At 35.4% G+C, this 18,772-nt stretch overlaps 1 long non-coding RNA gene across 1 annotated transcript in view; it reads right to left on the bottom strand.

The window, feature by feature from the left end:
- The window catches only part of LOC122216837, a 151,173-nt gene that overhangs the window by 66,001 nt on the left and 66,400 nt on the right, over positions 1–18,772 (bottom strand). Inside the window, exon 4 of the long non-coding RNA XR_006201146.1 lies at positions 15,531–15,636. This is a non-coding gene — a long non-coding RNA (uncharacterized LOC122216837). The remainder of the gene's footprint in view (positions 1–15,530; positions 15,637–18,772) is intronic.

Genomic DNA, 18,772 nt, shown 5'->3' with positions numbered 1-18,772 from the left:
TTCACAAATATGTAGGAGGGGCGCCTGCGAGGCTCAATTTGTTAAACATCTGACTTTTGATTTCAGCTCAGGTCATGATCTCACAGATCATGGGATCTAGCCCCATGGCAGCAGAGAGCCTGCTTGGGATTCTCTCTCTCTCTCTCTCTCTCTCTCTCTCTCTCTCTGCCTCTCCCCCCAACTCTCTCTCTCAAAATAAATAAATAAAAACTTAAAAAAAATATGTTGGATATAATGAGCAAGTGTAATATACATCTACTTGAATGTTTAGAATGATAAAATATACACAGAGAAGAGAAAGTATTTGATAATAAAGTGAGTAAAAAATTTTTGGACCTATTGAACAATGCCACATTCAGATTTAGAAAGCTGCAAGGAATCTCTACCATGGCAAATCAACAAAAAGCCACAAACAGATTGATCCTTCAAAACTGCAAAACATAGGGGTACCTAAGTGGCTCAGTTGGTTAGGCATCTGACTTTGGCTCAGGTCATAAGCTCATGGTTCATGGGCTCGAGGCCCATGTAGGGCTCTGTGCTGATAACTCAGAGCCTGGGGCCTACTTCAGATTCTGTGTTCCCTTCTCTCTCTACCTCCCCCACTTATACTCTGTCTCTCTCTCTCAAAAATAAATAAACATTAAAAAATCCTGCAAAACATGAACAATCGAAAATCTTAAAGACAGCCAAATAAAAATGCTGATCACCTAGGAACAAATTAATCTGAGAGTTGATTCATAACAGCACCATTTGGAAGCCATAAATCAACAGGATACCATGAAGAATGTGCTGAGGGAAAAAAAATAGCTGTCAATCTAATATTCTGCACCAAGCAAAACAACTTTTCAAGTTCAGAGGAAATAAATATCAATCAAGCATATAAATTGATTGCATTTATTGCCAACACAACTTCACTTAAAATACATATACTTTTTCTAATGTCTATTTTATTTTTGGGGGGAGGGGCACAAACAGAGAGGGAGACACAGACCCCGAAGCAGGCTCCAGGTTCTGAACTGTCAGCACAGAGTCTCACAGGAGCTGGAACCCATGAACCACAAGATCATGGCTTGAGCTGAAGTCGAACGCTCAACCGACTGAGCCACCCAGGCACCTCCATTTAAAATATATATAAAGAAGGTGTTACACAATTTTCTGTAATTTTCTGTAACACTCTGAATCTAAAGTATAGTTCTTGGTCACTCCCTTCACAAGGGTCATTTCGCTTGTAATGGTACAGATGAACACTTCTAATAGTCTAATAAGTGCCTGACATTAAGCTTTTGACTGTGGAGGCATCCACTTCCAAGACATCCACCTTGAATAAACACAACACCAATCATACGACTGGATAGAAAGCCAGACTGCCTTACCCATGAAATCCCCATTTTAGAAAACCCTGGGTGACCCAGATAACTGATCATTTCACTGACTCTACTTTTTACCTTCCTATGCTTGAATTCCCACTTTGCTATTTTCAATTCACCAAAAAAGCAAACCCATGCAAGCCTAGTCACCCCATACTTGACTCCAATAAATGCAGAATCCCAGGTTGGCACTCTATCTCTTTCTACCCATGGCCTTGCTGTGTGGCCCCCAGCCTCCTAGTACTCTCTAGGATTTGTTAGTGCTAAACCTAATTTTTGCAAAGTTCCCTTACAGTTATTGCTGAGGTGCATCTGGCAATCATGATAAGAACTTCAAGGGTCAGTCCAGGCACGACAGTGGACCTAGTTGGGGAAAATCTGTTGAAATTTGCCATAAGTAATATCATCCTAGAATGGGCCTCAGGCATTCCAAGTTGATAGCCCCAATACTGACAGGTTGAGATTGACACAAAAGAATGTTTTATTGTGCACTTTTAAATGCTTTCAAAAGTTAAAAGTTGATATAAAGCTTTCCCTTCTGAAAACTTTATTTAATAAAGTAAGTGACTCAATTTAAAAAAATGTGCTGTAGTCACAAAGAAAAGTGATCCAGATGGAAAGTATGCATGAAGAGTCACACACACACACACACACACACACATACACACACAAACCAACAACAACAACAAAAACAAAACCCTAAAAAACAAAAACCAGAAAGACAAAAAATAAATAAAAACAAATATTGGTTGAATAATGATGATGTTTAATTGGGAGGTTAAAAATCACAGATAGATATGGACAAAAATTGCATACATAGAGAGAAATGCCTTCAATGTTAAATGGTTCTAAAGAATCTAGTTTTGTTCAGAAAATGTAAAAAGCTTTTGCATAACAAAGGAAATGATCAACAAAATGAAAAGGCAACCTACAGAATGGGAGAAACATCTGCAAATCCTATTTCTGATAAGGGGCTAATATCCAAAATATATTTTAAAAAGCTCATACAACTCAATAGCAAAAAAAAAAATCTAATTTAAAAAATGGGCAGAAGATCGGAACAGACTTTTTTTTTTTCTAGAGAAGACATACAGATTGCCAACAGGTATATGAAAAGATGCTCAATATCACTAATCATCCGGGAAATGCAAATCAAAATCACAATGAAATATCAATGCATACTTGTTAGAATGGCTATTATAAAAAGACAGGGAATAACAAGTGTTGGCAAGGATGTGGGAAAAAAAGGGAACCCTTATGGACTATTGCTTGCAATGTAAATTGGGGCAGCCACAATGAGAAACAGAACAGAAGTTCCTCAAAAAATTAAAAACAGAAATACCATATGATCTGGAAATTCCACTTTTGGGGATATATGTGAAGGAAACAGACACTATGTCAAAGAGATATACGCATCCCCATGTTCACGACAGCATTGTTTAGAATTATCAAGACATACAAACAACCCAAGGGCCCATCAATGGATGAATGGATAAAGATTCTATAGTATACAGTATCCAAAATGTATAAAGAATTTATCAAACTCAACACCCCAAAAACAAATAATCCAGTTAAGAAATGGGCAGGAGTGTCTGGGTGGCTCAGTCGGTTAGGCTTCTGACTTCAGTTCAGGTCATGATCTTGTGGTTTGTGAGTTCAGCCCCGTGTTGGGCTCTGTGCTGACAGCTCAGAGCCTGGAGCCTGCTTCGGATTCTGTGTCTCCTTCTCTCTCTGCCCCTCCCCCACTCATGGGCGCTCGCTCTCTCTCTCTCTCTCTCTCTCCCTCTCTCTCCCCCTCAAAAATAAACATTAATTTTTTTAAAGAAATGGGCAGACGACTGAATAGACATTTTTCCAAAGAAGACATATAGATGGCCAACAGGTACATGAAACGATGCTCAACATCACTCAGCATCAGGGTCATACAAATCAAAACTATGATGAGATACCACCTCACACTGTCAAAATGGCTAAAATTAACAACATAGGAAATCCTGCTCTTACACTGTTGGTGGGAATGCAAAGTGGTACAGCCACTCTGGAAAACAGGATGGAGGCTCTTCAAAAAGTTAAAAATAGAACTACCCTAGGATCCAGCAATTTCATTTCTAGGCATTTAACCAAAGATACAAAAATATTCATTCAAAGGGACATACATACCCCAATGCTTAGAGCTGTATTATTATACCAGGCAATTTATGAAAATAACACAAATGTCCACTGACTTATGGTTGGATAAACAAGATGTAAGATATATATGTATATGTATACATATATGCACACACACACACACACACACACACACATGCATGCACCTGCACGATGGAATATTACTCAACCATAAAAAAGAATGAAATCTTACCATTTGCAACAACGTGGATAGAGCTACTAAAGTATATTGTGCTAAGTGAAATAAGTCAATCATGGAAAGACAAATATCATATGATTTCACTCATATGTGGAATTTAACAAAAAAAAAAAAAAGATGAACATAGGGGAAGGAAAGAAAAAAGAGAGGGAGGAAAACCATAAGAGACTCCTAACAATAGAGAAAAATCTGAGGGTTGCTGGAGGGGAGGTGGGCAGGGGATATGCTAAATGGGTGATGGGTATTAAGGAGGGCATGTGTGATGGACACTGGGTTTTGTATGTAAGTGATGCATCACTGGGTTCTACTCCTGAAACCAATATTACACTATATACTAAAAACTAATTAGAATTTAAATAAAAACTGGAAACATTAAAAAAATGTAGTATATATACAATGGAATATTATTCAGCCATAAAAATGAGGAAATCCTGCTACTTGCAACAATATGGAAGAACCTTGAGGGCATAATGCTAAATGAAACAAGTCAGACAGAGAGAGATAACTTTTATATGATCCCTCTATATGTGGAATCTAACAAAACAAACAAGCACTCATAGAAAAAGGATCAGATTTGTGGTCAGCAGACATGAAGGTTAGGAGTGAGGGAATTGGAGAAAAGGAGTCAAAATTCTACATATTTCTACAAATTTCTACATATAAGATAAATAAGTAATAGAGATATAATGAACATCATGGTGAACATAGTTAACACTGCTGTATGGTATATAGGAAAGTCGTTAAAAGAGTAAATGCTAACAGTTCTCATCACAAGAAAAACATATTTTTCTTCATCTTGTATACCTATATGAGATGATGGATGTTCACCAAACTTATTGTGGTCATTTCACAATATACATTAGTCAAATCATTACGCTGTATACTTTATACAGTGTTGTATGCCAAGTATAACTCAATAATGCTGGGGGGGGGGTAAGAATTTCAGCCAATATTTTAAAATCTTTACATAAGTGAAAGACTAAATACAAGGGGCCTTAGAAAGAAGATTTACCAAATATAGAAAGAATAAATAATCCCACTCTTACATAGACTGTTACAGAGAATAGAAAAAGAAGGAACATATGTCATCTGGTTTCATGAGGCTAATAAAACCTTGATATGAAAAGCTGACAACAAAGGTAATAGGAGAAAAAAATTACTTACCATTCTGGTCATTAACACACAGTACTGTATTAGCCAAATGAAAGTAGTAATGAAGGGGAAAAAAAAGTAAACTTGACACAATTGTGTTGATTTCCATTAACAGATAAAAAGAGAAAACAATACAGTATGTAATTACCTCAATAGACAAAAAAGAGTTTCAGTAAAAATTTATATCTATATTAAAATATGTTATTAGAATTTAAAATGGAATGTCCTGATGAAAGGTATCACAAAATAATACAGCAAATACAATATTTAATAGCAATGCATTAAAAGCATTTGCTTTTGGACTAAATACACCATCACCACTCTTATTCAACATTGTGGTAGATACCATCAATATTAGAGCAGGAAAAAAAACTGACTGAAAATGAAGAAATGAAACATCATTTTTTTTTCAGATCATATGATTTCGCCATGCAGAAAACTCAAAAGAGATGACATGGAAATTGTAGAATTAATAAATAAATATGCTACCATTTTTGGATTATTAATATATAAGCCAACTGCAGTGTTTTGTACAAGAACAGCAATTTTTAATGTAACCTAAAAATTAGAATCACATAACTATTTTATAAATTACCTAGAATATGCCAACTCTTATAGAAGAGTATTTACTTAAAGATAATAAAACTTTAGGGGCACCTGGGTGGCTCAGTCGGTTAAGCATCCGACTTCGGCTCAGGTCATGATCTCGCGGTCTGTGAGTTCGAGCCCCGCATCAGGCTCTGTGCTGACAGCTCAGAGCCTGGAGCCTGTTTCTGATTCTGTGTCTCCCTCTCTCTCTGACCCTCCCCCGTTCATGCTGTCTCTCCCTGTCTCAAAAATAAATAAACGTTAAAAAAAAATTAAAAAAAAAAATTAAAAAAAAAAAAAAAGATAATAAAACTTTAATAAAATACATTGAAGCAGATGTAAACAAAGGAAGAAATTTACTATGATTTTGTTTGCGAGGGTCAATGTTGTGAAGTTGTCAATTCTCTCCACATATAAATGCCATCATAACCAAAATCTCGATGGTGTTTTTTTTTATTTTTTAAAACTGAACAAGATAATTATAAAATTTATATGAAAGGACAAAAAAGTAAGAAAGAGCCAAGCCTTTCCTGAAAAAATACAGAACAAGAGTTATGGACAGTAGTAAGAGTATGCAGTATTGTGGAAGGAGAAAACAGACAAATGATGATTAGAACATATTTTAAAACTGTAGTTTCTCCTCCTTGAACGGTAAGGATTTCTTTAATCAAATGCAAATGGTACAAACCATAATGGAAAATATTGATTACTTTGTCTTCATCAAAATTTACAAACTTTTCATTAAAAACAAAACAAAATTAACAAATATTCTCATTATACACCACTGATTTTGGACAGTAAACTTGTATAATAACGTTGAAAAACAATTTAGAAACTCTTAAAGAAGTTGAACCTTTATGCACTGACAAAATTCCAAAAACAGTAAAAATTAAAATCTAATCAGTAAAATAGTATTTAGTAAGAGTTTTTTGTACAGAAAACAACAGTCTTCAAACGCAAAACTCATATGAAGCTCAGAGGCATGACATCACAGGAAAACCTAGTAAGTGAAAATGAGGAAGTTATTTAACTTTTGTCATGACTGATTATTACACTGGGGCTTTCCAAGGGTGCCTGCGTGGCTCAGTCGGTTGAGCATCTGACTGTTGATTTTGTTGCAGGTCATGACCCCAGGATCGTGGGATCAAGCCCTGCATCAGACTCTGCACTGAGCGTCAAGTCTGCTTAAGATGCTCTCTCTCTCTTCCCTCTCTCCCTCTCTGCCCCTAGCCCCTGCTCTCTCTAAAAAAATAAATAAATAAATAAATAAATAAATAAATAAATAAATAAATAAATAAAAAGAATAAAAAACAATCGGGCTTTCCAGGTGGCAAGGATAAGGGATTGGTTAAAAGTAATTATATCATTCTAAGAAAGAGGATTTAAGTTTATTTTATGATTGTCAAGGGCATTTATAAGAAATGACCTAAGTTTTGCCTGTGTTCATGAAGTAATAAGCTTCATTCAGTTTTGCTTAGTTGGCTTAAATAGTTTTGTCTGCTAAAGGAATTTTCAAGTTTGATCTCCCTTATGTATTTAACCGTGCACTATGGTAAAATCCCTACGAAAAATCTTTGGCACTAGAAGCCCTGTATCTGATTGATCAAGATAGGGAAGCTGTATTGATCAAAATAGGGAAGGAAAAAAAGCAAGCGGCTGCCTAAATTTCCATTAATAGTATAATAGAATGGATGGAAGAAGAAAATGAGGATTACATTATAGTATAATCACAATACAGAATCTATGTAGCAGTAAAAATGAATGAACTAAAGCTGTATGCATAAACATGATTGATTCTCAAAATGTACTATAACTTTAGAAAACAAGCAAGTCATAAAATAAATACACTACAAAAAAGCCTCAAAATTATTGATGGAAGATAGATAGGATAGATAAATAGATCGATACATAAAGACATATGTGGTAGAATCATAAAAACAAGCAAAGATTAAGTATTCATTGTTATAATTATGTCTCAAAGTGAAGAAGAGGTATGAATCAAGTTTAAAGGACCGTCAAGGTCCAGCTAACGTTTTATCTCTTAACCTGGATGTGGACATTTTATTAGTATTCTTTAAGCTATTTGTGTGTGTGTGTGTGTGTGTGTGTGTGTGTGTGTGTGTGTGTGTGTGTGTTTGCAACATGTATTCTTTTCAAACGTGATGAACTTCACAATATTAGCAATTTTTAAATTTAAAGGTAAATTTACACCCATTATATTCTTCCAATGTTTTTTGACCTGCTTTTCTACTTTTTTTTCCTTATCAAGGTTAAAGCTTATCGTTATGTTCACTCTCCACTCTCCACATCTTTTACATTTTTCTAGTGTTCCCAAACACTCATATCTGATGTTTCTATTTGTAAGCCATTGCCTATTTATAAAATAAAGGGGTTTTTTTCCCTTTCAGATATGTTTTATGTACAATAAGTTTTCTGAGAACTTAAACGCCTCAAATCTCTTAACCTGGCACTTATGCATTTAAACGGTAGTGTAAAGTGCTTTACTTACAGCAATTTAGGGATATTGCCTCATTTTATTCTTCCACTCAGTGTTGTCGTGGAGAAACCTGATGTTGATCTCATATTCTTTCCTTTTATGTGATCTGTTTTTGTTTTCTTTCTGGGAGATTGTCACTGATATTCCTAAACTCCCCCAGCATGTGTCTAGCACAAATTATTTCTTGTTTCTCCTGTTTGGGTTTTACGGGCCGGCCGTTTCAGTGCGAATGTATTAGACACACATTAGAGTCCTGCACAGCATCCCCTCCGCTCCAGCAGCCGGGAAGGAACCTTCTCTTCATGCATTCATAGCAACTCACCTCAGGAGCCTAGCACCTCTGCTTTTCAGCCATAGGGAAAGGGCTTATTCAGCTTGTAGACAAGCCACACGATTCAGGAACTAACCCCCAAAGGCCACTCTGGGCGTCAGTGGATATAAATCCCAACTTTGTGTCCTTAGGAAAGACAAATCTGAAATACGGTCCGTGGAGGTCTGAAGCTCCTCATCACAAAGAGGCCTCATTTGCTCAATAGCAAACCAGATTCTCCTTACGCCAGCTCACTCTCTCCTTTACTTTTGCTTCTTAGGATCAATGTGTCCGTCTGGGTTCCAGCACTGTTTTATGGGGAACACAAACTATGACATTTATATTAAAGTATGCTTTTCTGTACCTCCGGAATGCTGTGCTTGATATTTATGTCTATAAACACACACTATCCTTTCCAGTTCATTCCTTTATTCAAAGGTTCCTCTTAGAAATTAATCCTATGAATTCTAGCTTTTGTATTGATTATTTTTTTTAGTTTGTTTCTAACTAAGATTTCTTCAAAAAAAATTTCTGGGAGAGTTTCTCACCTCAATTTTCCAACTCACAAATTTTCACTGGGCCTGGAGCTCATGAGACTTTTAATTAAGAAATGAGCTTTGAAGAGGTGATGTAAGGTCTGACATAATGTAATTTGTATTGTTAACAGTATATAAAAGATAATCGTTTGTCAAAAATAAAAATGTTCTTTAATTTATTTTTTGTTGAAAAGAAAATTATCATGTCTCAATTTCTTAGACCACTTAGAAATTCTAGACATCCATAACCACCAGAAATTTTTTGGCATCTTCAATTATTATAGAGATTTCAGAATTTTCTCACATATTCCATTATGTTCTTCAAACATACATATATCCGTGTGTGTGTGTGTGTATGTGTGTGTGTATGTGTGTGTGTGTGTTTATGAGGGCATTTATATACCAATTTTATTAGTCCTAGTTAAACGAAATCAAATTTTTTGATCCTCATGACAGCTTTTTTTTCCCAGACTATTTAAAAATTATCCTAAAGCATTATGTTTGAATCATATTCTATTCATTGAAACCTCAACTGAGATGTCAAATAACATTATACTTGAATGCATGCAAATGTACATTGCAATTGACCCAGGACAGTAAAGCCACTTCATATAGTAAACTTTGTTATTTTTCTCCTTTCAAATTTTGCACCGCTAATTTTAAAGAGCTATTTTGAAGCATAATTGGACAACTCTCCTACAAAGCTTTGGCAAGGAGTAGAACAGAGAAGGAAAATTCATGAAACAGTAAAAGAGAGAAACACATACTTTTGCCCTATGGCTTTCAAATGAAGTTGCTTAGGAATACTTATCCATATTGTGAATCTGCTGCTGATTACAGCAGTAGCCTTGGACATAACCTCTGCACTTCTCTATTTGTCACCTGAATTATGGAGATAATAATACTTACCTGCTTCACAGGGGTGGTGGAAAAAGGTAGTGCATTCTTATTAATAAAATGGAGAAAAATATGTATTAATAAAATCAAAACTATTTTGCTTATTATATTTTTCCTTTAGAAGTTCAAATAATTTAAACTACATCGAAATCAATGAAAGAACCTTGAAACAAAGTTCTTGGACAACAACTCACTTTGTTGTGTGCCTTGTGTATACACTTCAACCGTAAGCAATTTTTAAAAGATGATAAGTTTCTATGTTCAGGGCAGCATAAACCTTAATTTTTAAAAACATTTACAGTAAATTAGTCATATGTTAGTTCAAGTTTGTTGGCCTTTGTATATCATAAAGCAAATAAAACATATCATTTATACGTCTGGGACTTTTTAGTTTTATAGTGAATTATTATATAGTGTGGTATTTTTCAGATTTTATTTTTCTATCCAAAACTGTATTTTGTTTTGTCATCAAACTCACTTAACTTGAAATACTTAAAAACTCAACTTGAAATATTTAAAAACTCAGTTATTTGTTGGGAACAAGTGGCAATATTTTGATTGGCTCTCTGAACTACAGAGGGGACAATGAAACATAAAATTGACTTTCAATCCATAGTGTCACATCGGCTTATCACCCAAAAGATAATTTCACCTTGCTTCAGGACTCATACTTCAGCCATCTGTGTAACCCATCTTTGCACACAATGGGAACTCGACACATGTAACTTGAGTAAACAAATGTATGGAAGGGGACAAGAAATGTTAGGACTTGTATCCTTTTGTCAACTAAGAGCTCAAAAAAGAGTTCCTGTTTGATTGAAGCAAATAGCTAATTGAGGTAACTATTTCCATTTATATGATATCGATCTGACAATTATTGCCACAGAGCTACCTGACTGATTGCATTTTTCTCTATCACCTTCTTTTACTGCACTTCTGAATCATATGTCATGCTATATAATCTACTTCTATTCAATGTAGATTTTGATGAAACACTTCAGTATCACGGATTTGGATATCTCCAGTCTTCACTAAAATCTTTCAAGGACTGTTTAAACTTGACACAAATCCCCGGTGAAATTCTCACATCTCGACTATGTATAATGGCAATAAAAATCAAGATTTAAAAGATACAGCATATATTTACAGCTGTGCTTACAACATTGTATAAAGAGCATCTTGACATTGAAGTTGCCAGCAGACTGTGCATGGGATGAACAGAGTACATCATGTGTAACTATTTCTACTCCGAATCACTTTGTGCTGTTTCCATCTACGAAATCTGTGGTCATAAGGGCATCTTTGTAATTCATATGCTCAAGAGCTTTAGTTTAGCATTCATTTTTTAAAATGAGATTCTACTTAGACTTGGGCCAGTTTTATACTTGGTCATATGAAGGCCAACTTTTATACCAAGGCAAAAGAAGAGATCAGATGGGATTTGAACTAAGAAATCCAGGATGCCCTAGTTTTCAACCTTTCCTTTCATCCATACGGATCTCACCATTCCATTAATTTAAATTCTCCATTCTGGTTTAAGCAAAGGTGAAAGTACAGGCTTAGCTGAAGGGGAACTGTACTTAGTTTGGTATAGATTCACTTACAGGGTATGTTAAGTATGAAAAAAAAAGCAATGATAATAATCACTTTGTTATTGCAAATTTTCTATGCAACTCAGGGAAATGCTTCAAAGAGAAGGATTCTCAAGGCAATTCCTATTGAAAACCTGCAACAATAATCTTTCTCCTGTATTTTTAGGTTAAAAAATGAGCTTCAACTAAAAATATGCTCCACGCAGGCATTTTTCCCCTCATTTGAAAATCTACTTAATTACCTTTAGGATATTTCCTTTCAAATATGCCCCCTGAGGTACATCCACTTATTCTACACTTGTCACAGAAAGGTCAGGTCTCCCTAGTGTTTGTGGATACTTGGTTCCACTTAAAGAGTTTAAAAGTCAAAGAATAGAAAAAAGATGGAAATATTACTTCTTTCTTGTAAGATGGCTTTTTCATTGTTATCCTTTATTTATTTATTTATTTACTTTGAAATTTTTTAACGTTTATTTATTATTGAGAGACAGAGCATGAGCATAGGAGGGGCAGACAGAGAATCCAAAGCAGGCTGTAGGCTCCAGGCTCCGAGCTGTCAGCACAGAGCCTGATGCGGGGCTTGAACTCACAAACCGCGAGATCATGACCTGGGCCGAAGTCGGATGCTTAACTCACTAAGCCACCCAGGTGCCCCTCATTTTTATCCTTTAAAAATAAATTCACCTCAACAAAAAGTGCAGATGATTTTTTGCTTTCTAAATGCACAAAATTAAAATTAATATTTCCAGGTTACATAAGTGCAATTATGTATTGCTATTGAACAATTAACAAAAGCACTGTATTGACTGCCAGAAACCACTTAGGATGAGTCACCCAAAAATCACCAAGGTGAAAAATAACAAAAATTACTCATTAAAATCCATTCTCACCCAATGCATATAGTACACTTCTGTGACAAATCCTGACAGAAAGTGCTGCATAAATTATCATAGCACCAGATTCTTTTTTTAAAAATGAAAATCTAAAAGCTACAAAAATCAGTGAATCACAAACAAAGCTGTTACTGTCTGGAAAGCGTGCCTCAGTGCTTGCACCAGCTTGCTTGGCTGCTGGTTATGGGCATTAGAAATCCACTCTGGCCATATATGTAGACAATCAGCTTAGAAATATAGGAAGTAGTTCATGGAATAAGCAGCCTGGAAAAGCAGATTCTGCAATCTCACTGGCATCAGGGGCCTCAAGATAACCAGAGGCTCAGCAGCTCAGCACTAGTATGGTTAGAATGTTTTTATTGTTGCACTGGTGGACATTAGCCATTGTCACTCTCATCCTCAATTCCAACAGAGCTGCCAAAAGAAACCCAATGTCATTGTCTCTTTGAATCCCACCTTCTGATTCCATCACCGTGAGTGACAGCATTTTATCGACTTTGTCCCTGCCATGTGCGAGTGGCCTGGTTGAGAGGAGATGCCTGGCTTTGAAGATTTCTGTAATCGTGTCACCAACCAAATCTTACACTGCTGCTTTATATAAACAAAAATAGTCCTCACAGGCTGCCAAATGACATCTCCAGAACAATTTTTTACTTTATTTTGTTATTCACAAGTTGATTTATTTTGAGAGAGAGAGAGTGAGTGGGGGCGGGGGCAGAGAGAGAGAGAGAGAGAGAGAATCACAAGCAGCCTCCATGCTGTCAGTGCAGAGCCCAATGTGGGGCTCCAACTTATGAACCGTGAGATCATGGCCTGAGCCAAAGCCAAGAGTTGGATGCTGAACTAACTGAGCCACCCAGGCACACCTCCAGAACAATATATATTTTTTTTAAATAGCAGGCAGACCAGTGGACTTAACACTACCAATTTTTTGCTGAAGTAACGTGGCCAAAGAGAATGACTATTGGATCATTCCTTCACACCTTCATCACAGGTGTAAGTCATTAAATTTTGGTAAAGAAGAAAAGAAGAAAAAAAAGGGGGGCAGGGAGAGAGTGGTTTGACATTCAAATCCCTTGTTATTGGTTAGTCACAGCAGTTGCCTGCATAATCTTACCTGCAGAGGGAGTGTAGTTCTTGGACAGAACTTCTGGACTGTGTTCAGTGCTTAAGCACTTCTGTGACTGCATGTGAGGAAAATGGAAGGGGTGCCAGGTTGTACCTACCTTGTCTGCTTTTCCCCTTTTTTAATGTTTATTTATTATTGAGAGAGAGACAGAGAGAGAGAGAGAGAGAGAGAGAGAAAGAGAGAGAGAGACAGAGACAGAGAACGTGAGCCAGGAAGGACAGAGAAAGGGAAACAGCATCTGAACTGGGTTCTGCACTGACACCTGTCAGCACAGAGCCCAATGTGGGGCTTGAACTCATGAACGTGAGATAGTGACCTGAGCCAAAGTCAGTCGCTTAACAGACTAAGCCAACCAGAATCCATGATTTTATGTTTTTCTTATGTCAGCACATCTTCTAATCATCTATTGCCCCTGTTTGGAGTTTCAAAGTCTTTATCACTTCTATATGTTTTAATTCTGAAGTTCCTTACTTAACTCTCCACTTTTTTCCTAGGCTTTATATTCTATATGTAAAGAAGACAAATGGATGGATAGATAGACAGGAGACTCAAAACCTATATCTTAAATTTTATGTCTCAAAACAATTTAATATTTATTGAAATGATACTAATTTTCCAGCCTTTTCTAACATATGCTAAAGAAACTTATCTTCATAAATTCTTTGTAAATAAAAATATCATCTCCTATTTTCTGAGACTTCATGAAACTGCTTGAAAATGTTTGCATGTTTTTCACTTTCCATGAAATCATAAAATAACAGAGTCACTTTTTAACTTCTTAAACTGCTTTTTAAAGTTTATCTATTGTAATTGTTACTTGTATCAAATAGATTCTTGAGAATGGCATTAGCTGTTCAAAGCACTAACCTCATCCTTCAACAGTCTCTGAATAACCTTTGACAGAAAATAATACACTCTACAATACTTGCTTTTGATTTTCTACCATATAGATTAAAATTTTTACAAGAACAATGTCTCATACCACTGCAGAAATAAGCACCTCCAGCTGAAATGCTAGAGAGTGTTTCCAACTTCAAATAAAAATCTACTGACTTGGCTAACCTTTCAAGGACAAAACTTTTCTCAATGACCTCTGCAAAAAAAAAAAATCTTCAGGGAAAGTTTAAGAGTCTAGAAGAAACTTCTCCTCAGACCTTGAAGAAATACCTCATCTAGATTTGAAAGCAGAAGAGAGATTCTTTTACACTACAATGATAAATTCAGATGCCTTGAAGATTAGACCAAATTCTTCCCCAGTATAATGTTCACTTTCGCATGACCAATGACATCTTTAGTCAACTGTCTGATAGCCGTACTGTTTTAACTCGTAATATCCATCAGTCATCTTTTAGATATAAAAAATAATTTGATGACTGGGCTAGACTTTTAGGGAAATCATTTCATGCCTGGAATACTGTTTTAAGGCTGACGAAGTGAGAGTCTTCGTTTATTTCACAAATATATGTTTCTCTATATTGTCCCCTCTAAGGAAGTGGAGGGAAAGTTGACCATCTCTCTTCCACGGGCAGACTAGCAATATACAAACACACCTCTTCTCCTAAGTATGCACCGCAACAAATATAAAGACGTATTCTGAAACTCATTTTTTGCCTTTGGATTCACATGCATCATTCTCTGTGCTACACTCCCTCTCCAAGTATGATGCCAGAGTGGTCTTTTAAAATATGTCATCATAGTATTCCTCTGAGCAATTAACATCATCTGACAGCCCCTCCTTTCACATAGAGTAAAAGCCAAAGACCTCACAATGGCCTCTACATGAGATGCCCACATCCCTCTCTTGTTACTCCAAGATTTCATCTCTATTATTTTCCCCTCATTCATGTTACGATAGCCATATGAACTTCTCTGTTCTTCTCCAAACATCCAGGCATAACATTACCTTAGGGTCTTATTCCCTCTTCCTCCATATTCTTCATCACTTATTCCTCATGGTCACTGTCTCACCTTCTTCAAGTACAGGATCAAGTTTGATCTTATCTAGGTCCTACCCTGATCATCTCTTTGTAAGAACAATCAGCTCCATTCCCCAGAACATCATAGTTTCGTTTCTCTGCTCTATTACCGTCCATGGACATTTATCATGTTTTAACATACTCTAAAATTTAGCAAAAGTTAATTAAATAATTCGAAATTTAATTCAATTCACTAAGGTTTTAAATCAAAGTAAAGCTACTCACAATTCTAGCATTCACTGTTGAGCTGGTTGCTGAGATGAACTGGTATCACATTTCACACATGTTACTGCAGCAATCCCAACCACAGGTAGATAACCCAGAAGAGATCCTGCGCATATAAAAAGAAGACATGTACAAGAAAGATTACAGTAGTCTTCGTCACAAGACAAAACACAAAAGAACCTAAAACAAGTGAGCACAGGAATGAACTGTGACATAATGCAAGACAATATGGCAAAGTGAATGGACTAACACGGCACACAAAAATAGGGATCGCTCTCAGTAATATAACATCTAAGGGGGAAAAAAATGTTTGTTTAATTTACAAAATTTCCTCAAATGCCAACCATAATTGAGTAGAATACTTTTTTTACTGAATTACTTATTACTGAATAAGTAATAATTACTGAATACCCTCAGGGTCACACACTGGAACAAACAGGGTTAACAAAAGGACTTCTGATAATCCCAAGAAAAAATACTTTGTTAAGGAGGATATATTTCATTAATTCAGAGAAAAAGATGATCTTCCCAAGCTCTTTAGCGGTTCAATCCCTCTCTGCACCAAATCAGTCTCTCTTCAACAAAGGTAGAACCATAAGCCAAAAAAGATCATGGCATTTGGACATAGTAAGTTTTTGTTTTGAGGAGAAAGGGAAAAATATTTGAGGGACATTTTCATGGCCCTGAAGATCTACAAGTTGCACTGAACCATCATTGAATCCACAGTGACAGAAATATCCGTGTGAATTTAAAAATAAATTTGTATGTATGCATGTGCATGTGTGTGTGTGTGTGTGTGTGTGAGCGTGTGCGTGTTTAATAGTTTGATATGTGGGGGTTTTCTTTCTTAGGCAGCACTGCCTGAGCATAACTCCCCATACATCTGGGCAACATTTTCCCAGGGATTTTTTTTTTGTATCCTCTCCAATAAAAATAAGAATGTATGCCAAAGAACAAAGAAATTGTTAAATGGAGTCAGTATCTTTTTTTGGTCCTATTCCAATTTAACCTAAGCACATACTAAACAAGCTAATACAATTTTTGTTTTTTATTTGGTTGTGTGATTATTCCGGAGAGACTACAGAAGTGACTAAATGGTAGGAAGCAAGCTAATGTCACTGCCTTCTTCGAAAAGAACAATTTTTATAGTGAAATTTGATGGGATAGAGGAAGTCAGGGGTAATAAATTATTCAAGATAACAATAGTCTTAAGGCATCCATAAGTTATCTTTTTAAATAGTAGCCTATAGCTGAGTTCTATGTCAGAATATAGTTAACTTTGTGCTCGGGGTTGAGATTGTCATGTAGGTAAGGTTAAATAACAATTATGCCATCTTTCTTAACACCGTATATTTTTCTACTATTAATTCATCATTAAACAGGCCAACCAAAATTGAGGCCATACATTCAATGAAGGAATTAAACTAATATATCTTTTAGCACTCTGTGTTGTTAGTCAATATAAAGCTACTTTACATGAAGTTATTGGTGGACTACAGTTTCAGGCAAATTACAAAGTATCTCTAACGAATCAGATTTCTGAGAGCAGTATTTTCATTTGTCCTAAAATTCCACTTTGAAATTTCCAATTAACTCTTCTGTTTGACCCTTACCTCAAGAGGTGCAGGTAGAAAAGCCTATAAGGTCATGGCTAATTGGACGCACACTTTCTAAGCTAAAAGTTTGAAGAAGTACTTTCATAAGTAATTCGTACTAGGGTATGAATACTAAGGTATTTTAGTCTAATTCCTACGTTTCACATTATAAATAGTTGACCTTCTTTATGGTTTTCTCTTTGAAAAAAATGATTTCGAAGAATCATGTCATTTCAATGAAAGAAAATTATTAATGTTTGCCTCCAGTTTACAAAATGAAGAAGGTAGGAGAGGCTAGAAAATCATCTCTGTTGTTGATTTCTTTCAGGGTTTTTATTTTCTTCTGCTTTTAGAAAACTGTTAGAATGAATAAAAGTGTGGTAAATGCAATTACTAATTGGTATGGATTTGGGCTGCTTATAATAAATAATCTAGTTAAAGATTTTATAGAATAATTGCATAATAAATGTATGTTTTGATTATAGCTCCTACTTCAAATACATCAATTTTAGTTAATTATATATATATATATATACATATATATATATATACACATATATATATATATATACACATATATATATATATGTATCCAAATTCAGAAATGTTACTATTGATTATTAAAAAAAAAGGAAATGAATAACATGGTGCTTGAGACTGAGTATTAAGTTTACTGTGCCATAAAGCAAGAAAGACTAGTGCTGGTTTGAAAATTGTAGGTTAAAGAGCACTAGAAGGAGTCCATGTAAGATGTGTCTCAAGGTATGAGGCTGGGTAGTGCTTGCATCACTTCTCAGTAGGTCGCCTGTGGCTACAGACTCTGAGCCTAGGGAGGAAAGATAATACACACAAAAGCAGTAATTACCAACTGTCAAGAGATTCTGCCTATAAAGACATGAGGCTAGAAAGGTGTAATGTGCCAGGCAGGTAGTTGTCCTTGAACATGACAACTCCATAATCCTTATCTAAGAAGGGGTGAGAACAGAAGAACAGAGAGAGTAAAATCACATAAAAGTGAACCGAAAGAGTAAATACGCCCTGCTTAAAATGAACATGCAAAAGCAAGTAGAAAAAAAATCCAATTGTATGAAAGATAAGCAATTATAACAGAGAACTAACATGTTTTTTCCCATGAATTGCAAAGACAATTCTAGTATTTTAAATTTATTGTGAAAGAAATAAATGAAGAAATCACAACCATAAAAAATAAGAAATGATGAAACAAAAACACAATCAAATGAAGCAGGCTAACTGAAATATGAAAGTGAACAAATTAATTTTTTTCCACATGAAAAATGCAGCCTTTAAAATTTAAAAATGCACAGACTCTAGGCAGTATAAAAAATAGTAAATCGGAATATAAAATTGAGAAAAATCACACAGAATTAAGCATCAAAGATGAAAAGGATTAAAAATGTAAAAAACAGGAAAGAGGAAGACAGATAAATTCAGAAGCTAATATTTTTCTGAGAAGCTGAAGGGAGGACAGAGAATCAAGGGAACAGCAAAGAAGTGATATTCAGAGTTAAAATTCCATTATTTCAATAATTCAATTGCTATTGAGTATTTTTCTCAGAAAAGCTTGATGTAGATATAGCACTTGGTATATTAGAAGTGAAAAAATTACACATAGGCTATCATGTGCAA

The sequence above is a fragment of the Panthera leo genome, chromosome B1 (assembly GCF_018350215.1).
Source record: "Panthera leo isolate Ple1 chromosome B1, P.leo_Ple1_pat1.1, whole genome shotgun sequence".
NCBI lineage: Eukaryota > Metazoa > Chordata > Mammalia > Carnivora > Felidae > Panthera > Panthera leo.
The sequence above is the reverse complement of the archived record's forward strand: the minus strand, read 5'-3'. Positions and strand labels throughout refer to the sequence as shown.